General features: G+C 55.2%; 1 protein-coding gene across 5 annotated transcripts in view; it reads left to right on the forward strand.

Annotated features, from left to right (window-relative positions):
• HDAC7 (histone deacetylase 7) overlaps window positions 1-16,886 on the forward strand; it is a 241,923-nt gene that overhangs the window by 53,933 nt on the left and 171,104 nt on the right. The window lies entirely within an intron of this gene.

The raw sequence follows: 16,886 nt of genomic DNA on the forward strand, positions 1-16,886 counted from the left end.
CTGGCCCTGCAGATTTCCAAGACCAGCATCTGATGAAGTGAGTCTGTGCTCACGAAAGCTCATGCTCAAAACTTTTTTGTCAGTCTATAAGGTGCCACAGGACCCTTCGTTGCTGTTATAGCTGCAGACTAACACGGCTACCCCTCTGATACTTGACATCATGATAAACAGTTTGAGATTCCAAGAGCCACTTGGTGTAGAGGTGCTTGGCCTGATGTTTCACTCTTTCACACTGGTGCAGCTCACGACTCTCCTAGTGGTGTCAGTGTCTGAGCTCAGAGGATGCATTCAGAGGGTCAGGCACATGCATGTGTCTGTGCATGGTGAACACTTAGGGATTTAACTGCGAGGTGGGAGTTCTTCAGCACTACAGCCACTGTGGGCATGGCATTCAATAGGCACTCCAGCTACGGCACAGCAATCCCCATCCACAGCATCTAGGGGGAAGTGGCAGCTGGATGGGGGAGAACAGCCCCCCTGCAGGGGACAGGAGCTGCTCTGGCAAGGCTGGAACACCCACACTTGCAGCATGCCAAAGACTGGGGCTGCTCTGCCCATCTGGAGCACCCCTGCCTGCAGCACACCAGGACTAATCTGGCCATGCTGGAGTGCCCCCCACTACCTGCAGCAGTGCTGCACAGAAGGAACCTCCAGCTGGACCAAAGTAGACCAGGTCCCCAGTGTGCTGCAGGCAGGAGCTCTCCAGCCCAGCTGGAGAAGCCCCAGTCCCTATCGTGCTGCCCCCTCCCCTTGTTTGGTTAACCAGTTCAATCTAACATTTAACTGGTTAACCATTCAAATGCAATTTTATATCCCTAATCTTCTTCAGACAATTCATCTGGCATACGGAGCCACAGTGGATGTAAATGACCAGGCTCTGGACCAAATGTACAGCCATAGGGAAGGTCTGCATAACCCACGCACCTAGGTGGGGTTCACTGTCTTATGTGGTGGCACCTAGACCATGTGCACAGAGAAAAAATGAGTCTATTCTATAGTGTTAGTTGAGAAGCAGCTAGTTTTTGGCTCAAACTTTAGGGGCTCCTGCACTTAGCTCCAGAGGTCCCGGGTTCAAGTCCACTTGTGAGTGGTTACATATGCACCTGCTTTGCTCTATGCAGATTGGCCCAGTCTACAGACTGGAAATGTCTTTCCTTCTGAGACTGAAGTCTCTCTGGCCATTTCTACACTAGCAAGTTCTTTTGGAAAATCAAGCCCTTTTTCGAAAGAACAGGTGGAATGTCCACACACAAAGGGTGCGTCTACACTACAAAGAAAGTTCGAAAGGGGGAACGTCGAAAAACAAAATCAAAATAAGGGATTTCAAAATAGCGCGGCTACACACACAAAACAGGTCACTGTAGCGCTCTGCTATTTCAAAAGACCACCCTCCATTTTTCGAAAGAGAGCGTCTACACAGGAAAAACGGGCTCTTTCGAAATAAGCAGCCGGGAAACATCACGCACTGGGGTCACATGGCTGACAAGCCCTTCCAGGTCACACAGCCAGCAGCGCCCTTAAAGGGCCCCTCCCAAACGCATCCACCCTGCGCACACAGAGCACCGCAGAGCAGTACACAGCACTGTGTGGCCTGTGCGCCAAGAAGAATGAGAGGAGAATGGAGCAACAGCAGCTCCCAGAGGCCGATTCTGCCACCCTCACCGGGACCCAGGCGGTCATCGCCATCCTGGGCGTGGTGGAAGGCCTGGAGCCCACCTCCCCCGCCGACAGAGGTCCTGCAGGCCCTGGCAACGGGGCAACCGCTGCTCCCCATCCCCCATGGCGCCTCTGGAGCCACCCCACCAGTGGGGACTGGTGGGAGAGGCTGGTACTGAGCCAGTGGGATGACGAAAGGTGGCTCGCAAACTTTGGGATGATGAAGCAGACATTCTTGGAGCTGTGTCAGTGGCTCACACCCACCCTGCAGCACATGGACACCCGCATGCGGCCTGCGCTCCCAGCTGAAAAGCGTGTGGGGATCGCCCTCTGGAAGCTCGCCACCCCGGACAGCCATCGTCGGGGGGGCACCAATTCGGGGTGGGCAAGGCCACAGTGGGAGTCGTCCTCCTGGAGGTAAGTCAGACAAGGGCCCCACAGGAAAGCGGGCTCTTTCGAAATAAGCAGCTGGGAAACAATTCCCGAACCCCTTCTGCGCGCTCGATGGCACGCACATTGCTATCCGCGCCCCAGACCGTAGGGCAGGACACTCTATAAAGCACAAGGGGTACCGCTCGGTGGCGCTGCAAGCGCTCGTCGATGCCCGGGGCCGATTTAGTGACATATGCGTTGGCTGGTCCAGTCAGGCCCATGATGCCTGGGTACTCCGCAGCTCCTGGCTGGGGCGGCGCATGGAGGAGGGCACCTACATCCCTGCCTGGGAGCTCCCCGTGGGGGACACAACAGTGCCACCCTGTATAGTAGCCGATGGGGCGTACCCATTACAGCCATGGCTGATGCGCCCGTACACTGGGCACACCACCGCCAGCCAGGACGTTTTTAACAACTGCCTGAACCACGCCCGCAACACCGTTGAGTGGGCCTTGGGATGCCTCAAAGGGTGTTGCTGATGCCTCAACGCGCGGCTGGATGTCAGCCTGCCCAGCGTCCCCAGGGTGGTCATGACCTGTTGCACGCTGCACAATTTGGTGGAGGGAAAGCAGGAGCGCTACCTGCCCGGCTGGGCTGCGGACCATGGCCCCGGCTATGAGCAGCTACCCCATGGGCCCGTGCCGCCAGGCACAGCGTGAAGGGCTTAGGGTTCAGGAAGCCCTCTGGGAGGCCTTCTAGCGGGAGCCATGCTGACCTCTACCTGGCACATGGCTCACACCCACCCTGCAGCATGGACCCCCCCCCACAGGGGACACTGGGGTGCACGAAAGGGTTTATTAACTGGGGACCAACTATATACGTGTAAATAAACAGCTGTTGAACAATGGCATTGGGTCTTCCTATTGGAGCTAAATATGGGGGGGAACAGGGGGAGAACTGTATACCATGGGGCAGGGGCCATAGGCACGGGCAGGTCTAGTCCCCCACAGGGGTGGAGGGGCAAGATCCCCGGCAGGTATGGGTGCCCCTGCCACCCCGGGTGTGGGGGCCCTGTCGGGGCTGGGAGGAGGTAGAGTCGGCCAGGGGCTGAAGAACGGGGTGGGCTGGGTGAGGTGGAGCCGGCGGCCCAGGGTGAGATGATCAGACGGGCTGAGGGTGGGTGGGATGAGGGCGGTGTGTTCAGGGGCGGCGGTGGTGGCGGGTTCAGGGGCAGCGGCTGGGGCGGGGGGCAGCCATCAGAGGGCTGTGGCTACCTTGGCCCAGACCTCCCTCCACCAGGCCCTGTCCTCCTGCTTTATGTGCAGCCACTCCTGGAGCACGGTGGTCTGCTCCCAGATGGCTGCAGTGTGGGCCTCCGCCGCCTCCTGGGGGTCGTAGCGCTGGCGGCGTCTGGCCCTCTGGGTCTGGCCAGGTGGCAGCTGGGGCGATGGGGAGGAGGGCTCTTGAGCTCCGTCCGATGGTGGCATGGGTGTGGTCCAGCTCTCAGAGGACGATGCTGTGGAGACACAAGGGGAGAGCGGCCACCCATCACTGCTGTTGTCCAGGCCTGGGGGCTCCACCCGCGCCACCCCTGCCATTCCCGGGCCATCCCTCGAGGTGGTGCCTCCCCTGCCAACCCACCCCCCCAGGGCTCCTGTGTGCCTGCCAGGACCTCATCTGTGGGGCGATTGCTGGCTGCAGCCTGGCCCCCCGCATCCCTCCCTGGTTGGGAGGGCTTTGGTGCTATCCATGGGTGTGGGTGCTGGATGGCGCCGTGCCTGGGTCTGGGATGGGGCAGGAGACCGTGGGATAGGCCCCCCCCACCCAGGCCGCCCAGTCCACCTGTCACCTACCTGGGGCTCCGGAGAGCAGATCTGGGGACACAGACCTCAAGGGCGCCTGGCTGGAGGTACCAGAGCTGACCACGATGACTAGCGGGCCCCCGTCCTCCGAGTCACTCCCCGGCCCCGCAGGTATATCCCGGTTGGTGTCCGGACCGCATGTGTCCACCTCCACTGACAGCACTGGGACGTCCTTCGGGCCTGCCTCAGCTACTTTACTTTGGAGTGGACCTGAGCGGCTGTGCACTGGGGGTGTCCCCGCTTCCGCAGCCCCAGGGACAGCCGCTCGAAGGCAGCTGCATTGAGGGGCCTCCCTGTGCTCTGGAGCAGCACCTCCTCCTCTGCCCAGAGGCCGAGGAGGTCTTTTACCTCAGCCTCTGTCCAGGACGGGCCCCTCCTTTTCTGGCCCTGGCTCTCCTCCGGCGACCCCTCAGGCAAGGAAGAGGGGGCCTCCTGGGGTGCCCCGGAGTGTCGGAGGGCTCACCATCCTGCTGATGGGCTGGGTGGCGTGTCTGTCCGGCTGCTAGAGCATGTTTAGGGCTGAGCTTGTGCTTCTCTAGACCTGTGCGTGCTCTCAGCTTCCTGCACGGGGTTTCCAGAGCCGTGCGGCTTGAAGGGACTGGCCCAGGGACCATAGAGCCCTGCCGGGGCTTGCTGGCATGTCTCCCGCATGTCTCCCTGGAGCTGCCCCCATGGCGGACCCACAATTTCGAAATTGCAGGCCCGGCGTGTGTACACATGCACTATTTTGAAATTTGATTTCGAAAGGGGCCGTTCTTCCTGATCCTGGATGGGAAGAGCGGTTTCGAAATTCGGGCCCATTTTCGCCGAAAACAATTTCGAAAGAGGCTTTTGGGCGTGTAGATGCTCCGCAGCCTCTTTCGAAATTGGGCCCCCTTTTGAAATTAATTTTGAAATAGAGTGCTAGTGTAGACACACCCAAAATGCATTCTTTCGATCTGAAATCAAAAGAATGTGTCTCGTCTTCTGGAAGCCCTCTTCCACTCCCGGATCAGGAAGAAAACCTCCTTTTGAAAACTTCTTCAGAAAAAAGCATGTGTAGATGCTCTGCTGGCCCTTTTTTGATTCTTGGCCCATTCTTTTGAAAGAGCAGGGGCTGTGGGGATGCTCTTTATTGAAAGAGTGATTGGATCTTTCGAGCCACTTTTTTGTGTGTGCATCTGGAAGATCGTCTTTCGAAAGATTGGTATAGTGTAGATGCAGCATCTGAGAACTAGCTACTCAGTTTCCTTATGGTGCAAGATGTGTAGTGGATGTAAGAGAGGGAATCTCACTTAGGCATGCATGGGGACACTGAAATTCAGGAGCCTCTCCATTTTCTATGTACTATCTGGGGGCACAGTGCAAAGTGAGAGTATGGAAAGTGCATGTGTGCGGCTATCAACAGTCTTGTTTTGGTCTCACTTTGCTTGAGAGCCTGCCAATGCCACAGTCAAATTACCCTGGTAACCAGTCACTTAAGCCAGATCAGACTCAAAACTGGCATTTGCAATGACACATTCTCAAGATAACAGCGAGAGAGACAGCTCACAGTGCTGTCTCTTGGAGTGGGTGTGAGCGGGTTAAAAATAGACTCCAGATTTCGGTTAGTAAATGCGGAGGCAGGCAGAAGAGAACTGTTTATCATCCTAGTGTTTCCCCTGAGACACAGAAATGAGTCAGATAAGAGACCCACACAATATGCCCTCTTTCACTAGCAACTGCAGTGTTGTTCCCAGCATGAGTCATTTTGAGTAACATTTGAAGATGTCTAGGTGACTTAGGAGCCAAAGTCTCATTGATTTTCAGTGTTTTCCTAAATATATTGGAGCAGGCCCTCAACCCATTTAATTGTTTTACAATAGCTGCACTAATTTATGTAGACAGAAATTCCCTAAACCTTGGTATATTGCAGGAACTTTGGGATTACTTTGGTGATGGGAACTAATTATCTAATGGGGGGAGGTGTGAGTCTAAACAGTGACATCTGTCTATTCCAGAGGTGGAAAATGTTCAGGACATTTTAGAACTGGGAGACAAATAGTGAAAAACAGATGATGAAGAATTTGATTGTGTTCCATGAACAAATCAGCAGAAAGAGGCAAATGGGGACAATGGCCCAGATCCACAAAGGGACTCCGGAGCCTGCCAAACATCTGGAACACCTGTGTGGTATTAGCCCGAGTTAGATTTGAAAATCCTCAGATACCTAATTGTGTTTATATAAGCTCCTATGTGCCCAATACCCAGTGAAATCAGTGAGTTTTATGTACCAATATGTTTCTGAAAATCTTAGTAGTCACTTATATACCTTTAAAAAGTTGACCCTAGCTGCCTCTATTACGCGTGAGGAGGGAGACACCTCAGAACACAGTCCACCAAAGCCCCAGCATTGTGTGTGGCCTCCTGCCTAAAGAGGAATGTATCCTAAACCATTCCCCTCTAAGAGGTAGGCATGCAAATCTGAGCTGCAGGGAAGCACCTATTAGTGATACGTAACTGGAAATGCTTCTCCTGCAATCAGGTGGCTTACGTGCCTAACTGGTTTCTGGTTGGATCTGTTCCACTATGTAAAAATACTTGTGAAGTTGTTTGGCCAATCAGCTTGCCACAGATGGTTTGTTTGTTCATTTAAATGTTTATCAAGAATGAAGCAGCTTCATCAGGAGATCACAAGCGAGTCCAGGATATCCTAAACTGAGGCTAGTGTAATGCCACAGAGGAACCATGACTATCTTTGACTGCTGTGAGAGGAGCTGTTCTTAGTAGTGACGGGTGGCAGAACAAGGAGCAATGGTCTGAAGTTACAGAGGAGGAGGTGTAGGTCGGGTATTAGGAAAAACTATTTCCCCAGGCGGGTGGTGAAGCACTGGAATGTGTTACCTAGAGAGGTGATGAATCTCCATCCCTAGAGGTTTTAAGTCCCAGCTTGACAAAGCCCTGGCTGGGATGACTTAGTTGGGGTTGATCCTGCTTTAGGCCGGGGCCTGGACTCGATGACCACCTGAGGTCCCTTCCAGCACTAGGATTCTAGGATTCCATGATCTGTTCTGCCTCGGCTGGAGCTCCCGGCTTACCCCGACATCTCCCAGCTCCCACCCTTGCGGAGAGACCAGGCAGCTGCCCAGTTTTGGCAGGTGACTGGCAGACCCTGAAGCTGCCCAGCCCTCACAGATAGTGGGGGCATTCAATGCAGTTGTCCAATGGGCAGCGAGGGACCCCCTGAACTCACAGCCAAGGTAGGGGGTAAAAGTATCCTGCAGCTGCCATGTCCCTGCACGTCGATTCCCACTAGACCTCCCAAACCCCTGCAGTGGCAGGGGGCCCTGAAACCTTGGCAAAAATGGGTGCTGAATCTGGCTGCCCCTTTTCTCCCGGATATTTTTAGTGGAAGTACAGGAGAGGTCACAGGTTTCCCTGAATTTTTGCTTGTTGCTGGGGACCTCTCCGTGACTTTTACCAAAAATACCCATGGCAAAAATTAGGCCTTCCCCACAGCTCAGCAATTAGAGCCATGGGAGAATCTCATCAAATCCAATCTCTCCCTCAAGCAGAGGGGAAGACTTGAACCTGGTCTCCCATATCCTGGGTATGAGCTCAGACCCTTGGGCTAAATGTTTTAAGGTAGGCAGCAGCAGTACCTCTTCCTGCTGTTTTGTGTGGCACATTCTCACATGAAACAATGTAAGCATCTAACCCTCATCATGCAGGGAGAGCACGGTCTCAGGTGGCTCACAAGCAGAGGTGAGTCACAAGGCGGACAGCACTACTTCTCGCGGCAGCTGGATTTTGAATGGGAAACAATCCAGTAGATACCCAGAATGAGGCTGCAGTGTGCGTGCCCAGAGGCAGGAACTCCCAGTGCAGAACTTCTGCCTTGAACACATAGGTGCTGAGTGAGTTTAGGTGCCATTAGTATTAGGTGCCCAAACCCTAGATTAACGTGCCTACGAAATGCCTGCTCCTCTGGCATGTAGACACCTTCACAGAAATAGACCAAAAAGAAATGTTGTAACTCAGGCAGCTCATTAATAAGCCTTGAAATTTAAGAACACTTACCATTTATCCAGAGTTACTTGTTTCAGAGTGCACTGTAGACAATATCCTCCTGACAGCGAGTGAGGTGGGGTAGCATTAGCACCATTTGACAGAGGAATATTAATACACATAGATCTGCATCAAACATTTCAAATGTGGGTGCCCCAAATATGGCCTCTACATTCGTACTTATACAGCTAAATAAGGATCATGAACACTTGTAGCGCCTGTTGAAGTCAATGGAAACTGCAGGTTTTCAGCCCCAGAGAAAATCCAGGCGTTTGTTCAGGTACTCAAGTTTGAATTTTTTTTTGCTAACTATGTTTCCATTGACTTTGGTGGGCTTTGGATCAGGGCTGAAGTGACTGATCTAAGAGCAAATGAGCTGCACACAGACTCAGTGGTGTAGCTAGGATGAGTGCGTAGCTCCTGGCTTCTACCTCAGGCTTATTCCACTAGGGGCCTCACTATGTGTTACGTGTGCTAGGAGAAGTACAGTCATACCCCGAGCTACGCCCATTCAGGTTATGAGAATTTGAATTTACGAGGAGTTTCATTTAGTACCCCTACTTTGTCTTACAAGGCGTTTCCTCGAATTTATGAGGATACACTGCTGTGGCTGGTCTGGGTCTCTGCCTCGGTGCCACAGCAGCAGCATGCCCCAGCCCGGCCGGTGGCAGTGGGCTCCCAGGTGCTCCTGCGAGACCTGGATGCTGGGCGCGCAGCCCATCCCAGCCCCACCCCTGCTGTTTGCCCCCCCAGGTGGCTAGGGGGCCACCGCCACCCTCCCTGCGTGGCTGCGCCTTGGGTGCCGCTCGCTACCTGCGGTGTTCCATCCCATTTAGCGCCTTGGCTGCCGCTGGTGGGCCTCTCTGCTGCACAGCCCCGCACGAGTGAGGCATCGCCCCTCGCCAGCCGGGGGCCCCCTCTGCTTACCTAGGTCCCCGCGCAGCCAGCCTCTGGCACCGCCCCCTCCCCATTTAACCTAAGCTGCGCTCAGGCTGGGCTGCCTCCCCATGCCCTGATCTGCCCTGCCTGCCTCCTTGCACCGGCCCCACTTCTGCAGCCGCATGCAGCTACTCAGCTTTGCGCCCCTCCCCAGGTGCTCTTCAATTTCCATTCCCCTCGCAGCCCTGTCTCTGCACCTGGGACAGCCCCCCGGCCCTGGGCTCTGCTCCCCAGGCCGCACTAGCGGGAAGACTTTTCTGAGCTCTGCACCTCTCCTGAACTCCAGCTTCCTACTGCAGCCCGGCCACCGCATCCTGGTGATGATGCAAAACAAGACGGCATTGGCTTCCTGGCAGATCTCCCTCTCCATTTTTTGTACTGTAGTTAATGAAGGGGAAATGCCTTGTTAGGTTGTGTTATGATAACTAATGTTAACTTTTGAAGTAGTTGTGTTCATTTTGTTGGGATTTGGTGTTGTTTTAGCATAAATGGGTGTACATTTTGGGGCTCAGGAACACATAAAATTTTTTCCCATTGAAATTAATGGTAATTATATTTTCAACTTACGAGAATTCACCCTAAGAGGGGTTTTTCAGGAACGAATTACTCGCCTAAGGCAGGGGAAGACTGTACTTGGCAAATGTCCAAGTTGCTGCAGAGGTTTGGGTCAGATAAGCAGCATAAAAGCTAGGATGTTTATCCCAAGCATTTGAGATGTACTACTAAGAAACCTCTTCTCACTCCCACACAATCTCCATTCTAGGGGGCCTATATCCTATTGTTAGAAGATGATGGTGCAGCACTTGGTTCCATTTTTCCTCAGATCTTATCACACTTTATAAGATCTGGATGACTGGAAAACGGCAAATGTAAGGCCAGTTTTTGAAAAAGGGAAGGAGAATCTGTGGAACTACAGACCAATCAGCTTTACCTTGGTCCGTGGAAAAATCATGGATGGGATCTGGAAGGAATCCATTTTGAAGTTCTTGGAAGAGATGAAAGTGATCAGGAATAGTCAACATGGATTCACCAAGGGCAAGTCATGTCTGGCCAGCCTGATTTCTTTCTATGATGAAGCAACTGGCTTTGTGGATGTGGGGAAGGCAGTGAATGTTATATACCTGGTCTTTAACAGAGCGTTTGATACAGTCTCTCACAGTATTCTTGCCAGCAAGTTAAAGAAGTATGGATTGAATAAATGGACTTTTAGGGGGACAGAAAACTGGTTAAATTATCAGGTTCAGTGGGTTGTAATCAACGGCTCAATATCTAGTTGGTGATTGGTGTGAAACAGAGTACCCTAAGGGTGGGTCCTGGGGCCGGTTTTAATGACCTGGATGAGAGGATGGATTGTACGCTCAGCAAGTTTGCAGATGACACCAAGATAGTGGAAGAGGTAGACATGTTTGGGGTAGGGATAAGGTCCAGAGTGACTGAAACAAATTGGAAGACTGGGCCAAAAGAAATCTGATGAGGATTAAGAAGGACAAGTCCAGAGTCCTGCACTTAGGATATAAAGGATCCCAAAATACTACTACAGGTTGGGGACTGATTGGCTAAGCAGCAGTCCTGCAAAAAAGGACTGGGGCATTATAATGGGTGTAAAAGCGAACATGAGTCAACAATATGCCCTTGTAGCCAAGAAGGCTAATGGCATATTGGGCTGCATTACAAGGAGCATTGCCAGCATATCTAGGGAAGTGATTATTCCCCTTTTTTTGGTGTTGGTGAGGCTACATCTGGAGTATTGTATCCACTTCTGGGGGCCCCATTATCAAAAGGATGTGAACGCATTGGAGAGAGTTTGGCGGAGAGTAACAAAAATAAAGGCTGGAGCACATGGCTTATGAGGAGAGGGTGAGGGATTTAGGCTTATTTAGTCTACAGAAGAGACGAGTGAGGGTGAATTTGATAACAGCCTTCAGCAACCTGAAGGGGATTTCCAAAGAGGATGGAGAGAGGCTGTTCTCAGTGGTGACAGATGACAGGACAAGGAGCAGGTTGCAGTCTCAAGTTGCAGTGGGATAGGTCTAGGAAGGTGTGGTAAACCCGGTGGTAGACCCTTACCTGGAAGCTTCCAGAGCCTTCTAGAAGGACAGTATACTGGGTCTATTTGGAGACCAGGGCGTGGGCAGGCACAGCCTGCCAACGACTAAAAGGCCCCTCTTAATAGAAGAGGGATCCCATTAAAAAAAAAACATGGCTCCAACAGAGTGCAGGGGACAACTGAAGAAAAAACAGGGACAGGAGTGGAAGTCAAAGGTTTAAAATGAGGGAACCAGAAGGGGACACCGAGCAGAGAACCCCGGACGGCGCCCACTGCCCCTCAAAGGTGTCAAGAAAGCCAGTGGACGCCGCCCAAAGGAACTCTGCCCGGATTCGTGAGCGGAGAGTGGAGCGGAAATAGGCCACACAGTCGCAGGCTTCCCCCCTGCCAGCCTCCTCTCCCGAGTGTTATAAATGGCTACCTTGGCCATAGCCAGGAGGAGGCTGATGAGGAGGTCCCGCGACTTAGTGGGGCTACAGATGGGGTGTGCTAGAATGAGGAGGTGCGGGGAGAAGTGCAGCCAGAACCTCAGCAGGAGGTTCTGGAGGAGCCAGAAGAGGGGCTGCAACCTGACGCACTCGATGTAAATGTGTGCCAGGGTCTCCCTCATGCCACAAAAGAAACAGGTATCCGGGAGGGGGGTGAACCGCGCCAGGTACATGCCCGTGCTCACTGCTCCATGCAGGATTCTCCAGCTGATGTCCCCGGCGGGCCGCGGGACCAGGGAAGAATAAAGGCTGGCCCACCAGGGCTCCCCACCCTCCGAAGATGGTAGAAGGTCCCGCCACTTGTGGTCTGGGCAGGACATGAGGGTGGGATAGTGGAGCGTGTGAAGCACAAGCGTGTACAGATGATGTCTGGGCGCGGTTCGAAAGGGGACCGACTGCGAGGCGTGCAGCCGGCTGGGATGATGCAGGGGAGGGGGGTGGGAAGGCTCACAGAGCCGGGGGCCTATGGAGAGATCCGGAGGGCCAGGAGTGAGAGGGGGGCGGGGTGCACCCTCTCGCAAGACCTGGCGCAGGTAGACATGAGCAGTGGGTGGCAAGGTGGCCTTCACCTCCCTGAGTACGCACGGGGGAGAATGTAGGGTGGAGAGCTCCATGCGCCGGGCGAGTGCCGGGGCCTCCATCCAGTCTTCCCGCCCGTAGTCCAGGAGGTCTCCGACCCTGGTGATTCCACTGAGGACCAGCCTCTGGCACACCGCAGGGACTCCGCCGCCTGCACACAGAGGTACAGGTTGTGTAGCAGGGGCTCCGTGAGGGAGTCTTCCCCCGCAGCGGCCCCTAAAGACCTGGAGACTGAGAGCAGCCGCCAGGTGCGGAGGAGGTCCTGGTGGAAGGCTGGTAGCTCCGAGAGGTCTCATGCATGGCCTCTCAAAGGCAAATAAAGGAGCTGCCGGTCGTATCGGAGCCCTCGGAAGCGACGGAGGAAAGCATGCTCCAGCGTGCTCCACGCCGGACTATCTGCACTATTGCTGTTAAGGAGTCCCTGCAGGGCCCGGAGGCGGAAGACGTGGACCTGAGTGCGTAGGCAGGTCAGGCCCTGCCCTCTCTCCTCCAGGGGGAGATGAAGAACCCCTGCAGGGACCCAGTGCAGTTCTGGCCAAAAGAACTCCAGAACTACCTTCTGGAGGGCGGCCAGGAAAGATGCGGGTGGGACAAGGGTGTTGAGACGGTGCCAGAGCATGGACAGGACTAGTTGGTTAAGCACCAGTGCCCTCCCCCATAGGGAGAGGCACTGGAGCAGCCCCGCCCACCTCCGCAACCGCTCAGCCACCCTGCCCTCTAAACCCTGCCAGTTTTCCGGCGGAGAGGGATGCGTGGCAGATAGAAAGACGCCTAGATAGGATAGGAGACCCGCGCTCCATCGAATGGCCTGAAGCGTGGGTGGGAGGTGGCCCGCCTGCCACCCAGCCCCAACCACCAGGCCAGAGCTCTTGACCCAGTTGAGCCGGGCAGAGGAGGCTGCTGAGTAAACGGCTTGGCAGGCCTCCAACTGCACCAGGTCTCCCGGGTCCTGGACCACAAGGAGTACGTCGTCGGCGTACACTGACAGAACCAGCCTCAGCTCTGGCTCACGGAGCACCAACCCCATCAAACTTCATCGAAGGAGACGGAGGAAGGGCTCAATGGCCAAAGCATAGAGCTGGCCTGACAGTGGGCAGCCTTGATGCACCCCTCGCCCGAAGCTGACTGGAGCGGTCAGGATCCAGTTGAGCTTGACCAAACACTCTGAGGGAGTGTACAGCACCCGGAGAAACCCAATGAAATGGGGTCCGAAGCCGAAAGCCCGCAGAGTGCCCAGGAGATACCCGTGGTCCACCCTGTCGAACGCCCTCTCCTGATCCAGGGACAGGAGGGCAAACGACAGACCATCCCTACACCCGAGCTCCAAGAGATCCCGGACCAGACAGAGGTTGTCAAAGATGGTGTGGCCCGGGACGGGGTAGGTCTGGTCAGGGTGGACTACGTCCTGCAGCACGAACTCCACGCGACGGGAAATGGCTTTAGTGATAATTTTGTAGTCCGTGCTGAGGAGCGAGATGGGACGCCAATTCCGAAGGTTGTAGGGGTCCCCCTTTTTGGGCAGCAGGGTGAGAACGGCCCGCCTGCATGACAGGGGGAGGACGCCGCTTTGCAAGGATTTGGCCCAGACGCTGAGCAGGTCTGGACCGAGGACATCCCAAAACACGCGGTAGAACTCCACGGTCAGCCCGTCCATGCCCGGGGACTTGTTGGGGGGCATAAGACAGAGGGCTTCTGAGAGCTCAGCCAGAGTGAGAGGAAGCTCTAGCTGGTCCCGGTTGCCCGTGCTGACCAAAGGGAGTTGGTCCCAAAGCACTCTGCAGGCGTCGGCGTCGGTCAGATCCGGGGAGAAAAGGGTGGCATAGAAGGTGTGAGCCCTCTCGCGCATCTCCGCTGGATCCGTAAGAGGGGTGCCATAGTCCGCAAGGAGGCAGAGGCTATGTTTCTTGGCACACCTCTTTTTCTCCAGGGCATAGAAGAAGTGGGAGCCGCGGTCCATCTCCCGAAGGAGCTGGATCCGCGACTTCACAAAGGCCCCCTGTGCCCGAAGAGTGTCGAGGGCCCTGAGCTCGTCCCGCTTCTCCCGGTACGTGCCGCAGAGGGATGGATCTCCGGGGCTGGTGGCAAGGCACCTCTCCAGTTCAAGAACCTCCTGCTCCAGCTGCCCTATCAACTCATCCTGCCGCCGGCTGGCCCCCCGGGTACAGTCACGGCAGAAGAGCCACGCGCACACCTTTCCCAGATCCCACCACCGCCGTGCCGAGGGAAGGGCACACTGTTGCCCGCACCAGGCCAGCCAGAACTCCCGGAAGGACGCCACGAAGCCCACATCCTCCAGCGGCTTGTTATTAAAATGCCAGTAGGCCGACCCCCGCTTCCCTGGCGAGAGGGAAGCCTTCACGGCCACTAAGTGGTGGTCCGAGAAGGGGGCCAGCTGCACGCTGGAGGAGTGGGCCCGCGAGAGATGGCAGCGAGAGATGTAGATGCGGTCCAACCAGGAGTGCATGGATTTGTGGCCCACCACCTGGATGTAGGTAAAGATGGTGCCCTCATCCAGGTGGTGGCTGCGCCAGACGTCCACCAGGGAGCGATGATTGATAAGCTCCCTGAGGACATCCGCAGCGGCCGGGCACTGCTCCGTCCCCGTACGGTCCCGTTCCTCTAGGGTGCAGTTGAAATCCCCACAGAGGACCAGGCACTCGCGAGGATCGATGAAGTCAAGGAAGGCCGCCGCCTGCCGGAAGAAGGATGTTCTCTCCAGGCCGGATGTTGGGGCGTAGATGTTGACGAGGTGGAGGGGCAGCCCCTCCACCCATACCCGGAGATACAGCAGGCGGCCTGGCATGACCTCGACACTCCCCAGCACCTCGGGCTGCAGGTCTGGGAAGAACAGGGTCGCCACCCTGGCCCGATGGGCTGAGAGGTGACTAAGGTGGACCCCGTCTCCCCACTCCAGCCGCCAGCTGGCTTCGGCGGCCGGAGTAGTGTGGGTCTCCTGGAGGAAGGTGACCGAGTACCCTCCCTCTCGGAGGAAGGAGAGCACCCGGCACCTGCTCAGACCCGACCCACAGCCCCTGGTGTTCAAGGTGGCAAAGATGATCAGCGGCATTTAGAGGGCTGGGGAGGATCCTCGACGGAGGGAACGCCAGCGGTCCCCATGGGGCCGTGCAGCAAGCCACGGCCGACGCCATAGGTGATTAGGGCATCACGGAAGCTGTGGGCCTGTTGGTAGGCCGTGGCGTCCCTCCTCCCGGTCCCCTTGCCCTCCTTCAGAAGGGCCCCATGGACTCAAGGATGAGATGGAAGTCACCCCAGCGCTGGAGGGCGAGAGCTACTTTGTTCTTGGAGCCACAAACATCCTCCAAGAACTTGTGCATCTTGTTCGCCAGTGTGTGGGGTGCCGAGGCCTTGGGGTCCTGAGTGCCCCTCGGGGCAACAAGCTGTACACTCACACCAAAATGCAAGTCTACAGAGCCTGCATCCTCAGCACCCTCCTTTATGGCAGCGAGACTTGGACCCTGTGTGCCCGCCAGGAAAAGAGGCTGAACGTCTTCCACTTGCGCTGCCTCAGGCGCGTCCTTGGAATATCATGGAAGGACAGAGTGACCAACACTGCCATCCTTGAGCAAGCTGGAATCCCAACCATGCACACCCTCCTCAGGCAGCGTCGGCTCCGCTGGCTTGGCCACACCCACAGGATGAATGATTGAAGGATTCCAAAAGACATCCTGTATGGTGAGCTAGCCTCTCGCAAAAGACCTCCCGGACGCCCCCAGTTGCACTACAAAGATGTCTGCAAGAGAGACCTCAGAGAGGTAGACATCGAGCTGGACACCTGGGAAGAACTAGCAGACGACCACAGCAAATGGAGGCAGGGGTTACACAAGGGCCTTCAGAAGGGCGAGATGAGGATCAGACAGCTAGCAGAGGAGAAGCGAGAGCACAGAAAGCACACTAAGGACTTGCCAGACACCCACCACATCTGCAAGAGATGCAGCAAGGACTGTCACTCTTGTGTGGGTCTTCATAGTCACAGTAGAGGCTGTAAATGAAGTCCTCAATTGAAACTATAAAGGGCGTGATCCATAGTCTATGCAGACTGAAGGGGGAGATTCCCCCTGGTGGCAGCAAGCCCTGGTATGGGCAAAGGAGGGGTTCAGCGTGGGGGCCAGTTGAGGTGGTCCTTCCTCAAGGCAGCAGCAAGCTCCTGAATATCTTTCCCACCCTTGGAGCCCTAAACATGCGACTGGCAGTCTGGTCAGCACCGAATGGCGGGCACGTTCCTTTATTGGGTTGGGGCCTAGCCACATGATGTGGTTGAGCACAGGAAAGGCCCAGACTGAGTGGCACCAGCGGGGGAGGGAAGGGGTTCGCACACAAATGTAAACCGCTAAGAAGAAGTTTCTTGGCATGTTATGCAAGCACGACCCCCACCACAGCCTTGTTGACATATGGTATGGCAGGGCATCAGCTGGTGGCAGGCAGCGCCAAAAAAAAAAACAAGTGTACAGACAGAGCCACAAACTCCCTGCAGGGCTGTTTGAATGTGCAGGTGTGCTCACAGCGCCGATAGCAAAGAAAGACATTTCTCAGGCTCTTATACTAAGAAGAGCCCACAGCCAAAGGCTCACTGCTCCTGCTTGGAAATTGAGTCTTATTACTGGAGAGCAGTGGCCAGACTGGAGCAATGAGAGGGGCATTTTGGGTTACATACGGGACACCTCTGGAAGCTAATAAATTCGATTCTAAGACATGGCGCTGCCACACTGGCCTTTAATTGAACTTTTGAATTTGAGCTTGACACTGTGCCCATCAGGTAACTGCAATTTGGTAATCTCGAGATTAGTGCTCCCTAAATCGAGCTAATGGTATTTATGGCGAAGGCAGTCACGTGGTAATGTCGAACTAACTGCTTTAAATTCAAATTTATCTCGTAGTGCAGACACAGCCTCAGAGGTG

The sequence above is a fragment of the Carettochelys insculpta genome, chromosome 29 (genome assembly GCF_033958435.1).
Source record: "Carettochelys insculpta isolate YL-2023 chromosome 29, ASM3395843v1, whole genome shotgun sequence".
In the NCBI taxonomy this organism is placed as follows: Eukaryota; Metazoa; Chordata; order Testudines; family Carettochelyidae; genus Carettochelys; species Carettochelys insculpta.